This window comes from Chelonia mydas, chromosome 2 (assembly GCF_015237465.2).
Source record: "Chelonia mydas isolate rCheMyd1 chromosome 2, rCheMyd1.pri.v2, whole genome shotgun sequence".
Taxonomy (NCBI): Eukaryota; Metazoa; Chordata; order Testudines; family Cheloniidae; genus Chelonia; species Chelonia mydas.
In genome coordinates, this window is record NC_057850.1 from 15,769,589 (window position 1) to 15,794,586 (window position 24,998).

The window sequence follows — 24,998 nt, forward strand, 5'->3', positions numbered from 1 at the left end:
TAAGCATTGGGAAGTTGAGAGTGAAAGGGATTTTCAGCCAGTGTACAAAGCTCTTAGATTTTGTTTGCTTTTTTTGAGGACTATTTTTTGCAGACTAATTTACAGGTTTGAGCAGGGAAGTTCTTAGAGATTCAAAAGCTCCTCTCTTAGGTTAAGGTGTTACAGAACAGAAAATACCTCCCTTGAGACCTTCACCTTGAGAGGAAGGATGGTCCATTTGCTAGGATACTAGCTTGCATTCCCTGCTTTGCTAGAGACTTCCTGTATAACCTTGGGCAAGACACTTAGGCCCAGACTTCAATGGGAGTTAGGTGCCTAAATACTTTCGACAATCTAGGCTTTTCTATGCCTCAGTTTCCCCATTTATAAAATGGGGATTACTACACTTCCCTGCCTCCTAGAGCTGTTGTGACAAACACAGAGGCACTCTGATGTAATGCTAATGGGAGCCGTATAGGTACCTAAGATAGATTCAGCAGGTCCTTCAAAGAAGACATGAACTGATACTCCTGATATTTTTAAGATTAAATAAATTCACATTTCAGGACCCCATAAAGAAGCAAAAAAAGACAAATCAATATTTTTTGTAAACTCTTTGCGGGTCCCTTTTAAAGGCTACTTTTTAAAAGCATCTTCCTTTTCGGTGTGCACCCATTTTCCAACAAAATTCTTGCATTTGCAAACAGATTGGGTGGCCACAGACAAATTCCTGCATTCACACAGATTGCGGGAGATTATATACACACATTTTGGCCATTAGAATGAATACTCTCTGTTGAGTTTCACTTTGCACTGGCTTCCAGAGGGCAGACTGGGTCACATTATAAGCCTTTGTGTATCTAACTTCTGCATATCAAAGGACTGATTGCTGAAACCCCAGGAGCTTTGAAATGACATATTAATGTTATTTCCACACAACAAAAAACACAAACAAAGCAAACCAACTTTATTATGGGTTAAATTTGTTCCCCTTTATTAATATAGCCCATAACAAGAAGATACAATTAAGACACATAAAAGCTTAAAAAGCTATGGCAATGATCCATTAAGGTTGATATATATAAATGTTCCATTACCCTTACAGCTGGTGCATTCAGTTAACAATATACTTATGTAAAAAATAAAATTCACTATACTTTTCAATAGCCTTCACTCTGACCCACAGATCTATTTGCAAGCGCTTTCATTAATATTTGTTTTAACCCCTAACAAAGGGATTTAATCCCATTTTAACTGGAAAATTAATCACAGCCATAATTATAGAGCCACTAACAACACTTCTACAGCAGAGGACTGTGATTTTTCCTAGAAGTTACTTTGAATAGGGGTAGGGAGGGATCAAAGCCTCCCTGCCTAGGCAGCCAGCCAGCACTGACTGGTTTTAGCTGCCGCAAAGCTCCTGGGGGAAATTCACTCCAATGTGGAGGGCATTTGCAACGCCCCTTTGCACCACTGACCTCTCAGCACAGGGCCTAAATGGGACTTAGTGTTGTTCAGTGCCTTATGCAGGACCTTTGTATGGAGGTGGATTTCATCTTTGAAGGGTAAGTCTTTCCACATCCCAGCAAAATGATTCGGCAGGGCAAAGCTAAGTTGGTCATCCTCGCCAACAACTGTCCAGCTTTGAGAAAATCAGAGATTGAGTACCATGCTATGTTGGCAAAGACTGGTATGCATCACTACAACGGCAACAATATTGAATTGGGTACAGCATGTGGAAAATACTACTGAGTGTGCACACTGGCTATCATTGATCCTGGCGATTCTGACATCCTTAGAAGCATGCCAGAGCAGACCACTGAGAAGTAAAAGCTGGAGACCTGTCATCCTTTCTATGATAAAACTGGTTAATGACTTGTTAAAAAAAAAAAAGAGAGCGTTTCTGGTTTGTGAATGACTCTTCTCTGTAATGAAGGTATGATCTCAGGGTTACCTTTAATCCAGCTGATCCTCTTTGGTCTTTGCCAGAAATAGCACAGGCCTGATTCTATCGTCCTAACAAATGCAGAACTCCAGTTAAAAACCAGTAGGAGTTACACTCTATGAGGGCGATGGGGCAGGGAGCTTTCTGAAGCACTTTCAGGTGAAAGATGCAGAATAAATGCGAGCAGGATTTTTCATAAGCTTTCCAGTTATGCTTATCCTTGTAGTAGCTGAGCATCTGACAAACATGCAGCCTCACCATCTCCCTGGGAGCAAGGGAAGTATGATTTTTCTCAGTCTGGCTTCCTGAACTCACACAAGTAGTCTATGGCGGAGATGAGAATAAAACCTAGATCTCCTGATTCCCTTGTCTGGGCCTTAATCACAAAGCCATCACTTTGCTTTATTGATAAAACAGAGTCCTGAAAGCAATGTACTGCACGAGTCTCAACCCTCTAAAACCAAACTGTCACACACGCCTTTTAAATGTGTGGCAAAGTCCAATAAAAGGGATACATGATGAAAATTGAAGAGCGTACCACTTGCATTCATGCACAATTCCTCTTTTTAAAGTGAAGCTTGAAAAAATATACATGTGCAGTCATGCTTTATCCCTTAATGGGATTTACTTTAAATATTTATGCAGTTTGTTTACTTTTTTGCATTTCACTCAACATGGTCATTGAAACTACACTGATCAGTTTCACTTTCTAGTTTTAATGAATGGTCTGGGAAGTGCTGCAGGGGAATTTTTAAATCTGGCTTTTCACATGTTTAAATCTAAAACATCTTACACTGTTTCTGCTCATTTATTTTAAAATCATGAAGACATAAACCTAGATTTTGTAAAATTTCTTTATGCAAAATCTATATTTTGAACCTAAAAAATGACAGTGTCTCTTTAAGATGTATCCAAGTTACTTTTTTAATAACTTAATTTTCATTATTAAACATATCTGATGTTAATAATTTACAATAATAAAGAGTGAGAGATTACCAAGTACGTGAGGAACAGAGGTAAATTTAGGTCTTAAATATGCACCACAAGATATTCCATAATCGATTAGTCCTGATAGGTATGGTCCAACCATTAAAATAAACCTTGGGCAATTAAATATATATTACATACACAAAAATACATGAAAAGAACATTATTAAGCTTACAAAAATCAAGCACTCAAAAGTTGGGAAATGCCAGAATTAAGGTTGTCCGTACATAGCAACGTGTGCGTAATTCCCTAGGTTTTTTTTAAAAAAAGCAAACTGAAAAGAACAGAAATTCCATCATGTGTCATCACATTGAAACCCACATGAGTGATCATCAGGGTTGGAACCTTTATCCACCGGAGGGATCTCTGCCACTTGAGATAGCAGAGAAACCAACAGCAGTAATAGGTTGTCTTTCATTATGTGGAGCAGCACTACATGGGGACACGACGCTTTGCCAATGAGTTCCACAGATATTTGCTGACAGCAGTGGAATGGTGAGAGTCCGGAACCTTGAGTTCCAACCCAGACTCTGCAAAGGAATGTGCTCGAGCGGGCACAGATATTTTTGCCCATCCCTTCCCTCCGAATCTTGTCCCCTTCTGCCTCGCCCCCTCTCATCTGTCCCTTTCCAGTCCTGTCTCTGTCCCACACCTGGCTCCTCATCCCAGACCCATTCTCCTCACCTAACCAGCTCATCTCCCACTCCTCAGGTTTCTCATCTCAGTCTCCTTGCCCAGCAAGTTCTAGTCTACTCCTCCATAGTCCTCCTGGTTCCAATCTACTGACTTCCCTACCCCCACCCACCCCATACTGGCTTCTTGTATGCTCTGTCTCTCTCCAGCCCCTGTTCTTCATTGCCCTCCCTCCCCCTTCATTGTTCCCCATCCACTCTGGCTCTCAGTCCTTGTCTCCCTCCCTGAGCTCTTTGTTTAGCATCCGTGTCCCAGTCCCCACTCTTCTTGTCCCAGACTCTTGTTCCAGCTAGTCCCTCACTCTAGCTCAGCCAGTCCCAGTTTCCCCCCACCTCCAAGTCCCAGTCCTCCTCCAGACCCAGTCCTCCCCCTGCCCCGGCCCCTTGTCCCAATCGACTTCCCCTACCCCCAGTCCTGCTCTTGTCTCCTCTGCATTCAGATCAGATATTTTTCTCCTTCATACTGCCTGGGCACTGCAGGGGGGTCATTGAAAGCACAGGAGAGACAAGCTCCCTGCTCGCAGTTCCAGTATCTGGCCCTGGCACAACACAGCCCCAGCAGCCCAGAACTGCAATTGCAGAGACAGTCCTGCTCAGCCCAGTCTGGGGCATGCTCAGTGAGGACAGAGTCTTCTGAGTTTTTAGCAGCAAAGCTCTAGAAAGTCGCTACTGAGCATGCAGAAACTAATTTTTTTTTCAAGGCTTATGATTTGGTCAAATTTGGGAAGATTTTCACAGGGACAGCAAAAGGGACATCACTGACATGAAGGCCACTGCTCCACCAAATTTTAAGTCCCTGGTTCACTAGAGCTTCTCAAAGAAAAGGTCCTCAGAAATTTTTAACATGGGCAAAATAGCATATTTCCCCCCTAACTTCGTTCTCAGAAATGGCTGAACTGTTTTAGCTGAAATTTTCCAAGAATTTTTTTTTTTCCAGCCTGAAGCAGAAACCCAGCATGGAAAATTTCAGGCCAAACAGTTAAAGTTTGGCAAAGTCATAAGGAACTGAAAACTGGGTCATATAATGGGAAGCTTCAGGCAACCTTCATCATAGGCAGGGCTACCAGCCCCCTCTAAATGATTAGAATTCAGTGTGATTAAAATACCCCCATTCTTGGTACTGATCATACAGCAGGGGGGAGGGATAGCTCAGTGGTTTGAGCATTGGCCTGCTAAACCCAGGGTTGTGAGTTCAATCCTTGAGGGGGCCATTTAGGGATCTGGGGCAAAAGTTGGGGATTGGTCCTGCTTTGAGCAGGGGGTTGGACTAGATGACCTCCTGAGGTCCCTTCCAACCCTGATATTCTATGATTCTAATCCCCTTCATGCATCTGAAACAGAAAGCACCAGTCGATTAATTTCAGCTTCTTATCATTCTTATACTTTGCCTTATCATTTGCTTAGGCTGTTGCATGGATGACAGTCTTGCCATCTGACTTTGCTGTTTGTCATGTAGATATTTATTAAACCTTCAAAGCTAAACTTCTGAACACAGGTGCCTTCATTTCTTACCCTGAATATCCATTTTGCTAGCAAAAAGAAAAGGAGGACTTGTGGCACCTTAGAGACTAACAAATTTATTTGAGCATGAGCTTTCGTGAGCTACAGCTCACTTCATCGGATGCATTCAGTGGACATTTTGCTAGCATTTCACAAAATGGGCAGACTTCTGCAAAGCTCATAGAGCAGAACAAGGATTTCTACTTATGCACAGGTTACAGAACAATGCCAGCCTGATCTTGCCGAGCTTGTTTTGCATGCTTTCAGAATTATTTACATGGGGGAAAAGAGGCTTTGGCCCATTTTGAGTTGGAAATGCAGAGAATGTACTAAGGACTGCGCTAAAAAACCTCAAGATCTTTGGCTAAGAAAGGTAGCTGGGATGAATTAGTAAATTTCTCAGCCCATATGAAATGTGCCTTATCAAAACAGAGTAATCAATATCGAGTTTCATCCACAGATGCACTGTACTCCAAAGATGTTTGCATACAGGTGGTTGTCAATTCCCAGTGATCCCTCATGGAAAATTCCGAAAAACCTTCTCTCACCAGCTTCCCCTTATTTAGTTCCCATGTGTGTTACATCAAAGTCTTTGTCTGCCTGCATGCTAAGGGCATCACACAGGCAAATGCTGTAGGTTCCTCAGATACTAGCAAAGCCAATTCCTACATGCAGTGGTGAGCTGGAGCCGGTTCCCCCCGGTTCGCTAGAAGCGGTTGTTAAATTTAGAAGCCCTTTTAGAACCAGTTGTTCCATGAGGGACAACCGGTTCTAAAAGGGCTTCTAAATTTAACCGGCCAAAAGTGGCGCCTTAGGCGCCGACTCCACGGGTGCTCCAGCCCTGGAGCACCCAAGGGGAAAATTTGGTGGGTGCAGAGCACCCACCGGCAGCTCCCCGCCTCACCCCCGGCCCCAGTTCACCTCACCTCCGCTCCGCCTTCGCCTCCTCCCCTGAACGCCCCACCCTGCTCTGCTCCTCCGCCCCCCCCCCAGGCTTCCCGCGAATCAGCTGTTTGGCAGGAAGCCGGGGCTGGCTGAGAAGCAGGCCGCGGCTTCCTGCTCAGGCCCAGGGAGGCGGAGGTGAGCTCAGGCGGGGGGAGGCGCGAGGAGGGCCGCCCGCGCCGCAGCAGGTAACCCCGGGGAGGGGGGGACGCAGGGGAACCGCTCCCCGCCCCAGCTCACCTCCGCCACCCTTGGCCTGAGTGTGAAGCCGCGGCCTGCTTCTCAGCCAGCCCCGGCTTCCTGCCGACCAGCTGATTCGCGGGAAGCCGGGGGGCGGAGAAGCAGAGCGGGGCGGCGCGTTCAGGGCAGGAGGTGGAGCGGAGGAGAGCTGGGGCCGGGTGCGGGCGGGGAGCTGCCGGTGGGGGCTCTGCATCCACCAATTTTCCCCGTGGGTGCTCCAGCCCCGGAGCACCCAGAGAGTCGGTGCTTAAGGCACCACTTTTGATGTGATCAGTGGGGGAGCAGCCGTTCCCCCTGCTCCCCCCCTAGCTCCGCTCCCCCACCCCTAGGAGCCAGAGGGACCTGCCAGATGCTTCCTGGGAGCTGCCCCAGGTAAGCACCGCCGGGACTCCCCACCTCGTCCCCTGGCAGGTGCCTCTGGCTCTTAGGGGTGGGGTGAGCACCCACTATGGTGGCCCACGAGACCTTCCTGCCCAGTTCTGGGGGAAGCCAGGGGACAGGGGAGGGGGGTGGATGGGGCAAGGGTCCTGGGGGCGGGGTGCGTCAAGGAACACGGGGGGGTTGGATGGGACAGGAGTCCTGGGGGACGGGGGTGGGCAACGACCCCCTCGTGGGGTGAAGAGGGAACCCATTGTTAAGATTTTGGCAGCTCATCACTGCCTACATGTCTGCCAAATCTGAAGCCACAAAGATACTTTCACTGACTATTCCCTTTAGTGTTTCCTTCAACACAAACCAGTTCTGGACATGTTCCCATTACTTTATCCCATAGGACTGACTCCACCCCCTTACCAGCTGGTGTGATATAGGATCTGGGGGCAAGTTAGGTTCCACGGTGAAACTTTGGGCATTAATGGTTTTGCAGGGGACCCCAGATTTGTTTCAACCAGCTCTGAAAGATGGGCCCCTTTATTCTAGCTCTCAGTAGATTCCTTACAGCATAACCATTTCTAAGAAGGGAACCCATGTACATCTAATTATTATTATTAGAGCTGATTGAAAAATTTCCATTGAAACTTTTTTGATGATAAAAAGGCTTTTTTCTCCATATTAAAATATTAAAAATTTGCAGGATTTCAACTTTTTTTTTTAAACTGAAACTTGAAAAAAATCTGATTTCAAAATCCAAATAATTTTTGGTTTTCAATTCCAGAAGCTGGAAAAAGTATTTGGATAATTTTTGGTTATTATTATCTCATGGAAAATACATATCTCCTGGCCAGCTCTTGTGATTGTAATATATTTTGTGGATCCAATTCTTAAGCACCTATCTCTCCCTATGCATTGTATTGGGATTCTGGGCCCCTAACTCAGGGTTTGTGGATTCCACTGGATAAGCAGGCACCTAATTAGGCACTGCAATGCTCAGAATTGGAACACGTTCCTTTGTAGATTTGTGCCAATGTGACAAAGAGACTGATGGAGATCACTGGGTTTGATGCCAACACTGTTCTGGGTAGTTAAATGTATAACTAGGAGTCTTGGACGAGCAAATAAATCGACCTGATATCAGACTTACATGACAGATGCAACAAAGATAATTAATAGCACCTTCATAAGCTATCTCTCCCCCCACATGCACCCTATTACTATAAGATATTGCATGAAGGAAAGAGCAGAGTTGTGTTGGAAGTTTAAATCTGATCTGGGCTATTTTCCAGTTGCAAAGGGAAGCCAGCAGAGGAATTCGAAGAGCGGGGTCACCAACTGAAACACATTGTCAGCAATTAATAAACAGTAATAATACCAAACCCATTTATGACAGGTTTCAGAATAGCAGCCGTGTTAGTCTGTATTCGCAAAAAGAAAAGGAGGACTTGTGGCACCTTAGAGACTAACAAATTTACTTGAGCATTAACAAATAAATTTGTTAGTCTCTAAGGTGCCACAAGTCCTCCTTTTCTTTTTGCGAAACCCGTTTATGTTATCCTCAGGAGTCTGAGACCACGGTGAAAACCACTATTGTAAATGGGACATGTGCTGCTAGATTCTGGACATATAACTGTAAATAAAGTACAATTAGTCACCAAATAATAACTACTTTCAAACTAAAAGCCATGTAATGTGCTGTTGCAAAAATGCATTGTCTGCATCCTCAAGGCTATCCCTTTGAGATACTCTGTGATCCCACAAGACAAACAGCCAAAGGGGAAAGTTTATAGAGCCAGAGATTTTCCAGCACAGTCCCCTTTGATCATTGCAGGAGTGCAGAAGGCAATGGGTTAGTGTTTGTAGTCCATTACACAACAAAGGAGTCTTAAAGGAAGGATTTGAATGAGAAGAGGGAGGAAGACTCATATCACTGATTTCTCCTCCAAACAGAAACAAATTCACAAGACAGGCTCCAAATCCTGGCTAACTGCTGAGGCTAAAGGGGCTACAGTATTATTATCTATTCACAGTCTAGGCTTTTGTACTGTTAAAATGCTGACCATAACTGCTTCATCAGAGCAACTCTGGTAGTTAAAAAGCTCCTATAGTCAACATGGAAGGCCAAGACAATGCCTAGCATTGACCAGTAGATCAGCTCCCTTTTCCCATTCAGCTGACTTGGAGACATATCGCCCACTTAAGACTATTCGTTATGCGAAGCAGCAAAACGTAATTTTGTTTCTTTTGGACTTTGCCTCCTTTATACTTGTTTATAATAAGGACTAAGAAAAGAGTATCATCTAGCAGGGCTGTGAAGAATGTGAGATGCTTATTTTTATTATGCTTTTTCTAGGGTTTGCAGCTATTTTGGCTGGCAAATTGTGATATGAAAAAAGAAAGTTATTTCTTTTAAAAAAGCCTATTACATTTGACATTTTCTTTGCAAAGCATCAAAGGTCCCATTATCCTGATATGCTTCTCAGTTATGAGCTGAGTACCCTTGGTGAACAAGAATCACAACATATTGGTTGAATATAAGCTCTGGGGACTTTCAATATTCATGGCCATTCCACTGTTATGGATCACCCCTAAACTTTGCACGGATGCAGCCTTCCTCATTAGAGGATCTTGTAGTATTTTAGAGACTCCAGTGGGCAACATTAACTCTGATCTCATACTTTTCTATGTGCAAAAAGCTCTTTATACCAGTGCATGTGTCTAGAAGGTGAAATTCTCCCTGTGTATAGAAGGCCCATATCCCACTTAATCTAGGGTGACCATCCATCCCATTTTTAAAGGGACAGTCCCATTTTGGGGGACTTTCTCTTATATAGGTGCCTATTACCCCCCACCCACTGTCCCATTTTTTCACAGCTGCTATCTGGTCACCCTAACTTATTCTCTATTGTGAGACTTAAGTATTGCATAGGCATTGTGCAAGCCCTTTATACAGCGGTGAATTTCACTCGGAGGGAACAGAGGCCATGTCCTCAGCTGGTATAAATATCAGCGTAGCTCCATTAAAATCAGTGAAACCACCCACATTTAGACCAGCTGATCATCTGGACCTATATTTCAATTGATTGTGGCTGGAATCAAGGTAGAGTGTGATTTTTAGAGTGTGGAGGACCAAGAGGGTTTGTTGTGGGGTGGAGAAGCCTGTGAGTTTGCTTGGGTAGTGGGACAGTTGGGCATTATGCCATGTGATTGACAGTTGCCTTAACTTGTGACTTCCTTGATTTTTGGTGGGATTGCACTGAAGCAATCTTACCACTATTCTAACTGTGGTTTAGTGGGGAATATTAACCGTAATACACTGAGCCTCTACAGTACCTTTTATCTGAGGATCTCAGTAAGCTCTACCAACCATTAATTAATTAAGCTTTGCAACACACTCGGGATGTAATTATCATTAACAGATAAGTAAACTGAGGCACAGACACATTAAGTGGCTTGCCCAAGGTCACAAAAGCTATAATAGAGGTGGAAACCAAACCCAGGAGTCCTGACACTCAGTGCTGACTCTAAATGCTAGAGTATATTCTGACAATATATAGGAAATGAGGAAACTGGGGTCTCAAAGGGGAGCCTGACAAAAGTTGAACAAATCAGGATTATGGCAGCATTGCTGCAAGGAGGGAATCATGGTCTCTAAACAACAAGGACACTCAAGTAGTAATGTCACAAAACGAGCAATTGGCATTAGGATTTTTGTTGTTGTTGTGTTTGTGACTGACGGATTAAAGGGATTGCTAAGCTTTTAAAAAATTCAATAACTGCTGTAACTGACTCTCGCATGGCCATGCTGACAGGCAGACTTATTGCAGGGGGCACAGACTGCTTTATGAAATGTAGACATCTCTTTACAAAACTGTACGAAGAATGAACTCTGGGTAGTAGAACTCTGGCCAGGTGAACCTATTTAATAAGTAACAGCTATTAACATATGCTCAGCAAAATTCTATTTAAGGGTTGTTGATCCTGTTCCCGACAGAGTCAATGGAAACGTTTTATACTGACGGGTCAGATCTTTATCCCCTTATCATTGGCATAGTGTCAGTCTTTTGCGGTGAGAAGGTGAATCAGATCCCTGAGTTACTCTTCCTTTGCATCCTGATCAATTGAAATCAATGGGAATCTATTAACTTTAATGGGAGCAGAACTGGGCCTTTATGAGACGTGCACCACAGTTAACATCCAGCAGCTAGTTTAAAATAAACCCAAGGGAAGCCTTTGTTTGTTCTGGATTACAAACCTCTTCCTTCCCACACCTGGAGCACAGCACCCATCGCATACTATAAGTTCTGCTCTGGGGACAAACCGAGGATGGCCAAACTCTGGAAGAACAAGGGCTGCATCGCAAACTCTTTGGGACAGGGCCAGTCTTTTTCTTCTGTGTCTGCGGAGCACATAGCACAACGGGGCCCTGGCCCATGACGGGGGCTCCTAGGAATTAATACAATGCAAATAAAAAAACAAAAATAACGATCAGATTGCCCTGGGGCCGCACCTAGTTTGCATATAAATGTGCATAATTTTTTAAAGTGAAAAAATAATCAGGATTAATAATAATACTTGTTTGCACCTGTATTGCCCCTGGCAGAAGAGTAGAAACTGCCTATCTGAGTTTGTCAGGAGTTGATCAGCTCTGTCTTTACTCTGCAGGGAGTATTATATATTGTCTCTTCCTGAAATTCTACTCACAAATGAACCCTTTTCCAGTTATGACCACGCTCCATCTCCACCTAACTAAACAAGATCAAGTGCCTGCCTGCTTGAAAGGGAGGAGGGTGTGGAGCTCGGTCTGCATCTGGGCGGTCTGGAGCAGTACAGAGCTGGGCAGGCACAGATTGAATTCACAGGTGCGGAGAAGCACGTCCCAGGTAATGAAAGCCCCACCCCATTATTGAATAGGCATTACCTCCACTCTGCTGCCCTCTCCTCAACACTCCTCCTGTCCCGCCCCCAATTGTTTCTTCCTCCATCTGCTCCTTAATAAGGAAATGCAAACGCTGGCTGACTCACTGCTTCTCCTGTGGGTGTATTGCCTCTTTGGTAATGACTTTTTGCACTTGCATGGGCCTTCTGTGATCTTTTGCACGTCCCCTGGCTGGCAGACAGCAAAACTCTCTTCCAAACAAAACCTCACATGTCTAACTGCTTCCACTCTCAGCTTTTGGGATTGCATCAGAGACAATATAATAACTGGCTTCTTCCTGGCTAAGTACGCCATAAACTGGGTCATGGTCCAGCCACAAAGCACAACAAATTTCCTCTCTTGCATCCAGTTCCTCTGAAGTGCAGGTCCACATACAAACCTGCACTGTGCCATGAGGGGTAGGATTGCACACTCAGGGGCACGGAGTAGCGCCAGGAGACTTGGCTGGGTGTAGGGAAGAGGGTTTGCCCCTTTTGTACAGTGGGGCTGAGAGGGCTACCGTTTAGTTATTTGGGTTTGCAAGTCAAACTTTAATAATTGGAAAATATTCCATTTGCTGGCACCAGATCACTCTTCATATGGAGCTTACAATTCTACTGTACACTCTTCAAGGCAGGGATTGTCTCTTCCTATGTGTCTGTATGTAGCCTAGCCCAACAGGGCCTCAATCCTGGTTAAGGCCTTCCACTACGCAAATAGTGACCAGTGGGGGAACTGCAGCACAGACAACCCATTTTAAGAGGGAATCCAGGGTACGAAAGGCAACATGGGGACAATATTTGTGGTAAATGGACAAAAACCAGAATCAATGTAGTCATCCAGTTGGAGAGCCATAGTATAGACATCCCTTGGGCCATGCCGCTTCCCGCAGCCCCCATTGGCCTGGAATGGCGAACTGCAACCAGTGGGAGCCTTGATCGGCCGAACCTGGGGACGCGGCAGGTAAACAAACCAGCCTGGCCCACCAGGGGCTTTCCCTGAACAAGTGGCGGACTGGCTTTGAGAACCACTGCTGTACAGTACAATCTGTGTTAAACTTAAACTGCGGAAAACATAAAGGGAAAGTTTAATAAAACAATTTGACAAAGTAAGGAAACTGTTTCTGTGCTTGTTTCCTTTAAATTAAGATGGTTAAAAGCAGCATTTTTCTTCTGCATAGTAAAGTTTCAAAGCTGTATTAAGTCAATGTTCAGTTGTAAACTTTTGAAAGGACAACCATAATATTTTGTTCAGAGTTGCGAACATTTCAGAGTTGCCAACAACCTTCATATCCAAAGTGTTTGTAACGCTGAGGTTCCACTGTAGTCATGTTGGTCCCAGGATAGCAGCGGGTTGAAGTATTCTTTTTTATTGGACCAACTTCTGTTGGTGAGAGGGACAAGCTTTCAAGCGATAGAGAGCTCTTCTTCAGGTATGGGAAAGGTACTCAGAGTGTCACAGCTAAATATAAAATGGAGCAGATTGTTTTTAGCCTATGCAGTTAAGGTGAAGTGGCCTGTTAACGCCTCTGCAGTCATAGAACAAAAAATGAACTCAAACAGAAACATGATAAAGGACAAAAAGACCCTGTCGCCACGGTGAACACTTTTCACAAAACGATCACTCCACATCCGACCTCTTAGTCCCAGTCCTCAAAGGAACCTACATGCAACCTTCAAAAGACAAGCCTGGGAGCTTAAATTCATAGCTTTGCTAGATACTAAAAGTCATAGTCTTAATACAGACACTGGCTTTATGGTTTATTACAACAATCTATAACCCACTGGTCCACTTTTTTTGTCCTGTGACTGCAGAGGCGGTAACCGGCCACTTCACCTTGAATGGTCTCTTATGCAAACAATCTGTTCCACTTTGTATTTAGTTGTGTCATTCTGAGTACCTTTCCCAGACTGGAAGAAAAGCTCTGTGTAGCTGAAATGCTTGTCTCTCTCACCAACATAATTTGGTCCAAAAAAAGATATTACCTCACCCACCTTGTCTGTCTTTCTTTTTCTGTTGGGGTGTGTGGGTGTGTGTTTCATGAGTTCAGTGAGTGTTTTGCCTTAAGAAGGAACACATTAGGACAGCAGAATTCATCCCATGTCCTTCAGTGGGAGTTTGTCTGAGTGAGGAGTGCAGGACTGGGCCCGAACCCCCGAGGATTCTCTTCCCTACAATCACCATCCCAGTCCAAGGATGTCCCCTTTGATCTAAAATTGCATGCCTGATAGAGAAACATGCCTGAAGCAGGGAGGATGGGATCAAGTAAACAGGGTGTGCTCTGATCTGCTCTGGGCTGTTTGGAGCATTCCGATTTACAGGAGGGTGTGTCAGTTGGGAAAGATTGCCCAGGGCATATTTTGTGACTATCATCTGCAATTCATAACATAAATGTTTCCCCACAGCAGCTACCGTATTACGTGCCGCTCAGTCATGCGGTCTTCTAGCGAGCATCTTTAAACCCACCTCCACATCATGTGATGAGAATGTTGGCACTTTGAACAAAGATTAGGAGCATCTTTCAATAAAGCTGAGCCAAGGTGTGAGGTAATAGCTTTTATTGGGCCAGCTTGTGTTGGTGAGAGAGACAAGCTTTCGAGCTTACACAGAGCTCTTCTTCAGGTCTGGGAAATGCTCAGGCTATGTCTATACTAGCACTTTTGTCGGTAAAACGTCTGTTGGTCAGGGGTGTGAAAAAACACACCCCGGGCCAACATAAGTTTCTCTGACAGAAGCACTTGTGTGCACAGCGTCTCTCGCCAACATAGCTACCGCGGCTACATAGATTCATAGAAGATTAGGGTTGGAAGAGACCTCAGGAGGTCATCTAGTCCAATCCCCTGCTCAAAGCAGGACCAACCCCAACTAAATCATCCCAGCCAGGGCTTTGTCAAGCCGGGCCTGAAAAACCTCTAAGGATGGAGTTTCTACCACCTCCCTAGGTAACCCATTCCAGTGCTTCACCACCCTCCTAGTTAAATAGTTTTTCCTTATATCCAACCTAGACCTCCCCCACTGCAACTTGAGACCATTGCTTCTTGTTCTGTCCTCTGCCACCACAGAGAACAGCCGAGCTCCATCCTCTTTGGAACCCCCCTTCAGGTAGTTGAAGGCTGCTATCAAATCCCCCCTCACTCTTCTCTTCTGCAGACTAAATAACCCCAGTTCCCTCAGCCTCTCCTCGTAAGTCAGGTGCCCCAGCCCCCTAATCATTTTTCCTTGCCCTCCGCTGGACTCTCTCCAATTTGTCCACATCCCTTCTGTAGTGGGGGGACCAAAACCAATACTCCAGTGTGGCCTCACCCATGCCGAATAGAGGGGAATAATCACTTCCCTCGATCTGCTGGCAATGCTCCTAATGCATGGGAGACCTTACAGCGGCCCAGCAACAGCAGTACCGCGGTGCTGCAGTAAGGTCTCTAGTATAGACATAGCCTCAAGCTATGTCGATACTACACAGCTTTTAGCGACGTGGCTGCCGCTAAAAGTCATGCAGTGTAGCCGCTCTTTGTCAGCTCTTCTGCCAACAAAAAACTTCCACCCCAACGAGAGTTTGCATTGTCGCGCTGTTCACACTGGCACTCGTTGCGGCAAAACTTTTGTCTGGGGTGGGAGGGGTTAACACCCCTGAAAGACAAAAGTTTTGTGGTTCAATTGCCAGTGTAGACATAGCCTCAGCCTCACAGCTAATCACAATGTGGAACAGACTGGTTAGCATAAGTCGTTAACACATATTTCAAGGGACCATTCAAGGTGAAGTTAACACCCCTCAGGTCATAAGGGGGGAAAGGGAAAAAAAAGTCAGCTGGGGTGTGTTGGTGGGGGAGGTTGTTAGTGGCTTATATATTGGTATAATAAGCCATAAGTCCAGCATCTCCATTCAGTCCATGATTTTTAGTGTCTAGCAATTATGAAGTTAAACACCCAGGCTCATCATCTGAAGGAGTTCTGCAGGTTTCCTTCGAGGATGAGGACTAAGAGGTCAGATATAGAGTGATGGTTTTGTGTTTTTTGTCTTTTATTATTTTCCGGTGTGAGTTCATTCGAGAGCATAGTGATCGTCTGGTTTCACCAACATAGTTGTTTATTGGGGCATTTAGTGCACTGGATGAGACACACCCAGTGTTGTGATAGGCATGTGTAGGGACCGTGGATCTTGAAAGGTGGGTTGTGTGGGGTGTTGATCATCACAGCAGTGGAGATATGTCTACAGGTCTTGCATGTGTTGTTATGGCAGGGTCTGGTGTCGTTTTGAGTTGGTGTCTCCTGGTCCTGGGGGGAGTTTGCTTCTGACAATGAGCTTGGAGAGGCTGGCGGGTTGTTTGAAGGCCAGAACTGGGTGTTCAGGACGTGGTCCCCATCAAGTATGAGGTGTCATTATTTAATGATACCCTATATGGGTTCCGGTGTGGGGTACTAGGTGACAACTAGCGGTGTGCGGTCGGAGAGGGGTTTTTATTTCCGTATTGAAACGGGTTCTCTCGGGATATTTGTGTAAGCTCAAAAGCTTGTCTCTCTCACCAACAGAAGCTGGTCCAATAAAAGAGATTACCTCACCCACCTGTATCTCTAATACCTGGGACTGACATGGCTACAACACCGCACATTTCAATAAAGCTGACATGTCAGTCATTTTAGAGCCTCCCTTTTCTGAAGTGTTTGTTTTAAAGTGTGTGTGTGTGCGGGATGGGGTGGGAGGGAGGTTGGCTTCACTTTGAGAAGATTTTTTCTCATTTGGGGCCGGGTCTTGCAGCCCTTGCTCACCTGAGTAGATTCAGTGACTTCAGGACTGGACCCTTTATGTGTGTTGGGGAGATGGGGAGAGAGGAGCTGAATGTCTTTGTTTTGTCTGGACCCCTGTGTTACAAGGTGCTGAATGCTTTTTGAAATCAATGGGTACTAAGGACACTCAGTATCTGGCAGGATCAGGCTCTTTGTTTGCACAAGAGTGTCAGTGGGTGGTAGGATGGGAAACACCTACTGTGTGTTTTCATAGGGCTACCCTTCACCTGCTCATGACCACTTGGGAAGCAGCATTTCCTTCTCACTACCCCTCGTGCCGTCGGCTTCATTGTTGAATTGGAACCCAATAGTATCTTCCGAGCACAGAGGGAACTAGAGCAGGAAGATCCTGCAAGGAAAACCCTTAGAAACAACCAAAAACAAAGTGCAATACAAATCATCATTTGTATGAAAGTTTGCATTGGAAATGCCTAGTTTGTTATTCGTGAGTTAGTCGACCATGCAATATGAACAGCGAAAAGCCAAAGTAATCCCTATGCTGAAAGTCACTCTGTTTAACCAAACTATCTGGGCAATGCCTCGGAATCATGAATACAAGCCGAAAAGATCAGGACTGGCTCACGAATGATTCACTGACAGAACAAAGTGAAATACTCCCCTGTGCAAAGCGCCTGTCTGAGGCACTCACCCCACTCACATCCTCAAAATAGGCCTTATGTGGGACTTCAGGGGTGCATAAGCCTTTTGCTGGCTGGCTGCACAGGGCTGAATGTCACCCTAAATATGTAACTGAGTTTGACCCACCTTTTCTTAAGACCCTGGTAAAAGTCAAAGAGCTCTTACTACAGGTGGGTGAGGCAGTTCCTTCTGAAATAATTCGAAAAGGAGTTCTTGCATAGGTTACACTGGGAGCCCTGTGTTACGTGTGAATGAACTTGCTCCGGATGCTGTGAACTCCATACTTTAAAATGGAAGCAGAAATCGTAGCCATTTACAGCTGGATATTTCCATTTCATAGGTCCCCATCTGCACATGTATTTAACTCCAGAGGCAGCCCCACCTACAGAAGCCTCATTCAGCTGTTCTGGCACATGTCTATTTTTGAACAGATGTCATTTTTTAAGTCCCCCTAAGCAGCTCCATTTTCCAATCAGAATTGTAACCAGAATTATGTACGGCAGAAAATCACAGCATTTATAAAGAAGAAGCCTAGAAGAACTGACTTGCAGCTCAGCAAATTGAGGTCACTAGTCAAGCTGCTACAGATGACCCACTTGCTTTTTCAAAAAGCCAGATGACTTTATTACAGCCAGCTTACTGAACAGATACCGTTTATATCACAAGCCAAGCAGGAAAGCTATGATATTCTTTAGACACTAACTTATTTTTTTAACCAGACAACAAATCAATGCATGCAGTATCATCAAACAGGTAACAGTCTCGTGTATTATGGCAAATTATCATCACCTTTATAATAATGTGTATCTGTTTAGCCCTCAAGCCAACTCCCTCTTCATGTTTTCCAGTGTTTGCTGTCTACTCTGTGACTGTCTTGTTCAGACTGCAACCTCTTTGGGTCAGGGACAATCTATGTTCTGCATCTTGCATAGCACGGAGCACATTATTGGCAGTGAAATAAAGGGCCTGATTCTGCCACCTGTAATCATTTTGCATAATACCACTGAAGTCAAGTACGAACATGAGAAAATGTGGCAGAATCTTGCCCGATAAATAATCATTCTAAGGAATCACAGAATGTTTCTTTTCCTCCTCCCCCTCCGATGGCTGTACAAAAGGTCAAAATACATTAGGATTAAATTCTCTTTAGAGATTTCTAAAGAGATATTTTATTGGCTATTAGTTTAGGCCCCTATTTTTTAGGTAATATGGGTCAGATTCTTAGTTAGTGTAGATCAGTGTAAAACACCAGCTGAGGTTCTGACTCACGTGTTTTGCAGTGTTGTGTTTGAATCCAGAAATTAAATCTTTGGAAACAGCATTACCTAAATTAAAATGTGGATCTGGGTAAAATCCTCAGTCCACAGTGTTAATACTAACTGTAATTGCAACAAAAATTAAATAAAGACCTTTATGACAGACAGAGTGGAACTTCTTAAATAAAAACAAAAAAACCCATAAAATTATGCCTTGCAGAGTTAATTTTCGCCAAAAGAATCATAAGATGCTTTCACACCCCCCACCTTAACTCCATGCTCCGTTCATGAGAGCTAGAGGACTGATTGCAATAACAGTATGACAGCATAACAGTATGACAACTAGTTGTGATATTAAACACTGGATATGCTGTTGATTTGGCTCAGATCTATTGTGTTTTGGAACACTGGCAGAACCTTATGTCCACATGGAGTCCATTGAAAGCAGTGGAATTCCACTGGCAGTGCAAGGGTCTGCCCATGTGGATCCTTTTACCGAAACGGGCCTTTGCATGCAACCTTGGGCAAAACAATTAGATTCTCTGCAACTCAGTTTACCTATCTGTAAAATGGGGATACGGATACTTGCCTGCCTTTCTAAAGCACTTTGAGATCTATAGATTTTGGGTGAAATCCTGGCTTTCTTGAAGTCAGTGGAAGTTTTGCCACTGATTTCAATGGGGCCAGGATTTCACCAATGTCTGCAGAATGGGGAACGCAATCACTGTAGGCAGCATAGGATTAAAATGGGTGCAAAAATCTAAATTGTGGGGCAATCAGAGTTTACTAGGAAGATGAGATGATGGGTTACTTCTGTGCCATGTATATGAAATGTCATAATAAAAAAGTAACACTTTGTACATTTCGTCTGAGTATGGCTACCTGATTTATTTACCTCAGTTTAGCCTTCGATTTAAAGCTCTGGGGGTACTGTAGATCCTGATTTCTATGTGTAACATGGCATACCTGCTCTTTAAGGAAATAAAGTTTGACATTTGAAGACTACAACTGAGCAAGAGGAAGTGGTCCCAGGATGACAGTTTGTGGTTTGTCAGAGAACTTAGGCTACAGGCTGTCCAGGACTGGAGACTTGAAATATGTCAAGGCTTCTTTTTCTCCCAGTCAAAAAGACTCCTGAGAAGTGTAGCCCCTGGGCTACTGGAATTTGTAGCATCCTGGAGTATGATATCAGCAGTCTTTCCCCCACATAGCAGGGAAGACTTTTGACGTGACTGGAGGTGGTCTGTCCCACAGAGAAGGATATTGTTACCAACTAATTTTGTGGCCTTTGACTGCCAGATCTCTAGGAAGAGTCTGGATTCCTCATAAAAATGTCTGAGGGAAAGAAACCTCCTAGAAAGGAGCTGTTTTGTTTGCTTTGAACTTTAATACAAGACTTCCAATTTGTTTGAAGACTTTCCCATTGGACTTCTGAGGAGAGCCTGGGCTCGCCAGGCAATGACCTGGGGTGGGGCTGTATTGCTTGTTTTTAAAAGACGTCTGCAGGCATGACTTTCTGTGAATATTCTCTTCCTTCCACACCCTATTTTGCAATAGCTTAAGGATAATTAACTCTCCCCAGTACAACTTTAACTCTTAATTCCCTGGCTCTGAGGTCTGTGCAGGCAGGTGGTGTTTTTAATTACTGTCTTCTATTAAGGTTTTCCTCTAAATAAGGTTAATTCCAGGTTAACACATGTTTTAGTCTTGGAATTCCCTTACTTTGGGTTCTCCCACTAATTAAAGAGTAGCAATTAATGCATGTTAATTGCTTGGAAGCACCATGCTGGTTGGCCCATGAATTGTCATTTTTCAGTAAGGAAATAGTTTCCCCATTTTGCAGACAAGGGTCCAGTTGAGTGTGCTGATATTTCATTTTATTATATTATATATATTATTCATATTTTTAAAGTAACACTTAACTGATCTAATCTGCATCCGATGAAGTGAGCTGTAGCTCATGAAAGCTTATGCTCAAATAAATTGGTTAGTCTCTAAGGTGCCACAAGTACTCCTTTTCTTTTTGATCTAATCTAAGTAACCCAACATGCTCCTCGCTGTCATCCTCCCTCCAATGATCCCTTATTTCTCTACTTCTTTTACCTTTTTCTTACAATGGGCTCTTTCGCGATGCATGTTTGTACAGCGTCTAGCACAATGGGCCCTGGAGGAACAAGAAGGCCTCTGGGAACTACTGTAATGCAACTAACAAACAATGACAGCAGTAATAAAGAAGATGAAACAATGGCACAGAGGTTACCCCTGAATAGTTTCTAATCTTTGGCTTCTGAAACACTGGGAACCCTAATGTTCCTGGACTGGAATGCAGACCTGGGGACAATTCCCGCCTCTGCAGCTAACATGCTGTGACCTTGGGCAAGTCACTTTACCTCTCTGTGCCTTTGCGGTCCTTCCCATTCATTGTCTGTACAGACTGCAAGCTCCTCAGGGCAAGGCCTGTCTCTTACTATATTACTGTTAATTCATCTGTATTGTAGTTGCGGCTGGGCATTTTAAATGCGGATGGACGGCCCAGTGGTTAGGGCATTAGCCTGTGACTTGGGAGAACAAGGTGCAATTCTCTGTTGGGTGATCTTGAGTGAATCCCTTAGCATCTCTGTGCCTCTGTTTCCCCTTTGTAAAATGTTTCCTCTCTGCTAGTGCTGCCCTACCTCACAAGAGTGTTGTGAGGATAAATACATTAAAAGATTGTAAAGTGCTCAGATGCGATGGTGATGGGGGCCATATAAATACCTAAGATAAATGGACCAGGGCACCTTGTACTAGGTGTAATACAAACACTGAACAAAAAGCTGGTAGCCCTAAAGCGGTTACCATGTAAGTGGTATGTTTATGTGTACTGCCTGGCAGAATGAAGCTCTGGCCACTGTAAAAGCTTTTAGGAACTATTGAAATACAAATAAAGAACTGGTTTTTTCTGACTTAAGGCCATATCCTGGCGTCATTACTCATACCAAGTCATACCTTACTCCAGAGTAGTCCCAGTGAAGTCAGTGGAGCTACTCATGGAGTAAGGTAATACTCGGTACAAAGAAAGGTGGCAGAAACTAGCCCGACACAACTAGCTGAATGCAACCATCCATGTCAACACCCGCAGCTTCAACAGAAATCTGGAGATTCTAGGCCAAGCCATTTTGGAGTTGTACTGAACCACCAAGCATTAAATCACCTCCATTTTTAACTCAGATAGCATTCTAATAGCCTTTTTTGTTTTGCCTCAGGTGTTAAAGGAAAACACTGCCCTGGCTTAAGATTGTGTCCATGAAAATAGATTTTTAATGGCCTAATATTGGCAAAGGTGGAGGGGGAAGATTTAAAAATATACAGTTATAGAATCATAGAATATCAGGGTTGGAAGGGACCTCAGGAGGTCATCTAGTCCAACCCCCTGCTCAAAGCAGGACCAACCCCAACTAAATCATCCCAGCCAGGGCTTTGTCAAGCCAGGCCTTAAAAACCTCTAAGGATGGAGATTCCATCACTACCCTAGGTAACCCATTCCAGTGCTTCACCACCCTCCTAGTGAAATAGTGTTTCCTAATATCCAACCTAGACCTCCCCCACTGCACCTTGAGACCATTGCTTCTTGTTCTGGTATGTATCATTCTATAGATATAACACACACACACTCACACTACTATAATACTATCGTTTGCTAAAGATTTTTTTAAAGTCAACATGTAAAATAAGAGCACTATAGCCCATTAAATAATATAGGGCAAAACCTGCCCTTCTTACCCTTAGTGACAGCAGCAGAGCAGAACTGCCTATCACTGAGCCATCCTGCTTCAGTTCAGGTTCATTGCGGTTGGGAGGGGATGTTCTGTCTGGTATCCCTTACAGCTCTTGGTGTGAAATACGCACCCACCTGTCTAATGCCTGGTACTGATCACAGATTATGAGTAGGGGGCTGGGGGCTTGACCTCTTGGGGCTGTGTACAAACTACGGCAATTGATATTCTGAGCACCAGATTAGCAAGTAGTTTGGGGGTGAAAAGGGTCCCATTGCCCCTTCCCTCCAGCTCGACCACATAGAAGAGGGTAGGATTTTGCTCACAGTAAGGAATGTAACAACATTACCCTTCAACATCGGAGCAATGCATTTGCACTGCTCTCCCTCCAAGTCACATACTAAGTCTAGTTTTGCTGAGTTTTGAATGTGCTTCTGGGTTCACAGCTTCCTGGAGGAGCTAAGCTGCTCTGTTTACAACCCCAGCTGCATTAATTGTGGAGTTTGATACCTGATACCAAGCTGTTTCCTTGCTCAGCAAAACTGGATGATCACAGATATGCTACTGGCAAATGTTGTAAATATCTTGTTGAAACCCAGCAATGAAATGGCACTATGATATTCTCTGCTAGGTGGAGCCTAATTTTAATTTTTAAAATCTGTTTAATTACTTTTTTTCCAGTTTACTCCAGAAAGAGAGACTTTTCTGTACATCATATAATAAAGCACTGCTACAAGAGGAGCAATTGCATAGAATTGGCATAGATACGCATCACTTGCATTTTAAAAATTAACGGTGAAGCCCTTCCTTGCCTAATCAATTTATCCAGCACAATCATTTGATCAATGAGAATTGATTCTAAGAGTTATACTTAAATCAATCAGGGATTTGAAAGTACACCATGTAACCCTCTGACAGTATGTGCCCCTCAACTCTAGCCAACACAGATCAAATTTTTGCTACCAAATACTTGTAACCAACTTCTTCCAAACAATCTAGAGACAAAGAATTATTCATAGAAACTGTTTTGTGAATAATTTCAAATAACAAATACATTGGGAAAAAATCATAGGCTGTGTGTGGACAACTTATGAACAGGGAAAGAGGCTGAATTTGTCTAATAAATTGTTCTCACTGCTCTTGTAAGTATTATCCGCATTTAACAGATAGGAAAACTAAAACACAGATACATTGAGTTACTTGCCCAAAGTCACAGAAGGCAGCAGTGGCAGATCTGGGAACAGAACCCAGATCTCTTAGTCACCTACTCTAACAACTACAATACCTCCCTTTAACTAATTATTCATTATTAAGCATTTGAAAGTAAATTGGTAGTAAGAACGTAAGAACAGCCATACGGGGTCCAACCAATGGTCCATCTAGCCCAGTATGCTGTCTTCCAACAGTGGCCAGTGCCAGGTGCTTCAGAGGGAATGAACAGAACAGGGCAACTATCAAGTGTTCCATCCCCTGTCCTCCAGTCCCAACTTTTGACTATCAGAGGTTTAGGGACACTCAGAACATGAGCTTATGTCCCTGACCATCTTGACTAATAGACATTGATGGCCCTATCCTCCATGAACTTATCTAATTCTTCTTTTGAACCCAGTTATGCTTTTGGCCTTCAAAACATCCCCTAGCAATGAGTTCCACAGGTTTACTGTGCATTTTGAATACCGTCTGGTCCTAGTGATTTATTACTGCTTAATTTATCAATTTGTTCCAAAACCTCCCCTACTGACACCTCAGTCTGGGACAGTTCCTCAGATTTGTTATCTAAAAAGAATGGCTCAGGTGTGGAAATTTTCCTCCCATCCTCTGCAGTAAAGACCAATGCAAAGAATCCATTTAGCTTCTCTGCAACAGCCTTGTCTTCCTTGAGTGCTCCTTTCGCATCTCAATCATGCACAGGCCCCACTGATTGTTTGGCTGGCTTTCTGCTTCTGTGGGTACTTAAAAACAAATTCGCTGTTCATTTTTGTGGCTTTTGCAAGTTGCTCTTCAAGTTCTTTTTTGGCCTGCCTAATTATTCTTTTACACTTGACTTACCAGAGTTTATGTTCCTTTCTATTTTTCTGCAGTAGGATCTGACTTCCAATTTTTAAAGGATGTCTTTTCGTCTCTAACCATCTCTTTTACTCTGTTGTTTAGCAATGGTGGCATTATTTTGGTCCTCTTACTGTTTTTATTTTATTTTTTTTTATTTGGGGTATACATATAGTTTGAGCCTCAATTATGGTGTTTTTGAAAGTTTCCATGCAGCTTGCAGGCATTACACTCTTGTTATTGTTCCTTTTAATTTCTGCTTAACTAGTCTCCTCATTTTTATATAGTTTCCCTTTTTGAAGTTAAATGCTACTGTGGGTTTCCTTGGTATTTTCCTCCATACAAGTACGTTAACTGAACAGTTCAGCTATACTCACCTCTTGAACCAGATCCTGGGTGCCACTTAGGACTAAACCAAGAGTTGCCTCTCCCTTTGCGGGTTCCAGGACTAGCTGCTCCAAACAGCAGTCATTTAAGGTGTCAAGAAATTTTATCTCTGAATCCCATCGACATGTTCCCAATCATTATGGGGATAGCTGAAATCCCCCCTTTATTATTGGGTTTTCTGTTTCTGTAGCCTTTCTAATCTCCCTGAGTATTTCACACTTACTGTCACCATCCTGGTCAGGTGATCAGTAGTACATTCCTACTGCTATATTCTTATTAGCCAAGTATGGAATTTCTATCCATAGAGGTTCTGTGAGCTACTGTTTGATTCATTTAAGATTTTTTCTATATTTGAATCTATGCTTTTCTTTCACATACAGTGCCACTCCCCAGCCATACATGACCTACTGTGTCATTTCTATATATTTTGTACCCTCGTAGTACCATGTCCCACTGATTAGCATTGTTCCACCAAGTTTCTATGATGCCCGTTATATCAATATCCTCATTTAATACCAGCACTCAAATTCACCCATCTGAGCATTTAGACTTCTTGCATT

At 43.8% G+C, this 24,998-nt stretch overlaps 1 long non-coding RNA gene across 1 annotated transcript; it reads right to left on the minus strand.

Annotated features, from left to right (window-relative positions):
- Positions 1–1,405: 1,405 nt before the first annotated feature.
- Positions 1,406–23,111, minus strand: LOC122464210. The gene is made up of 5 exons (XR_006288150.1): positions 23,102–23,111; positions 19,900–19,902; positions 14,325–14,331; positions 5,990–5,995; positions 1,406–1,820 (listed from the first exon to the last, which is right to left on the minus strand). It is a non-coding gene; the product is annotated as an uncharacterized LOC122464210 (long non-coding RNA).
- Positions 23,112–24,998: the final 1,887 nt, after the last annotated feature.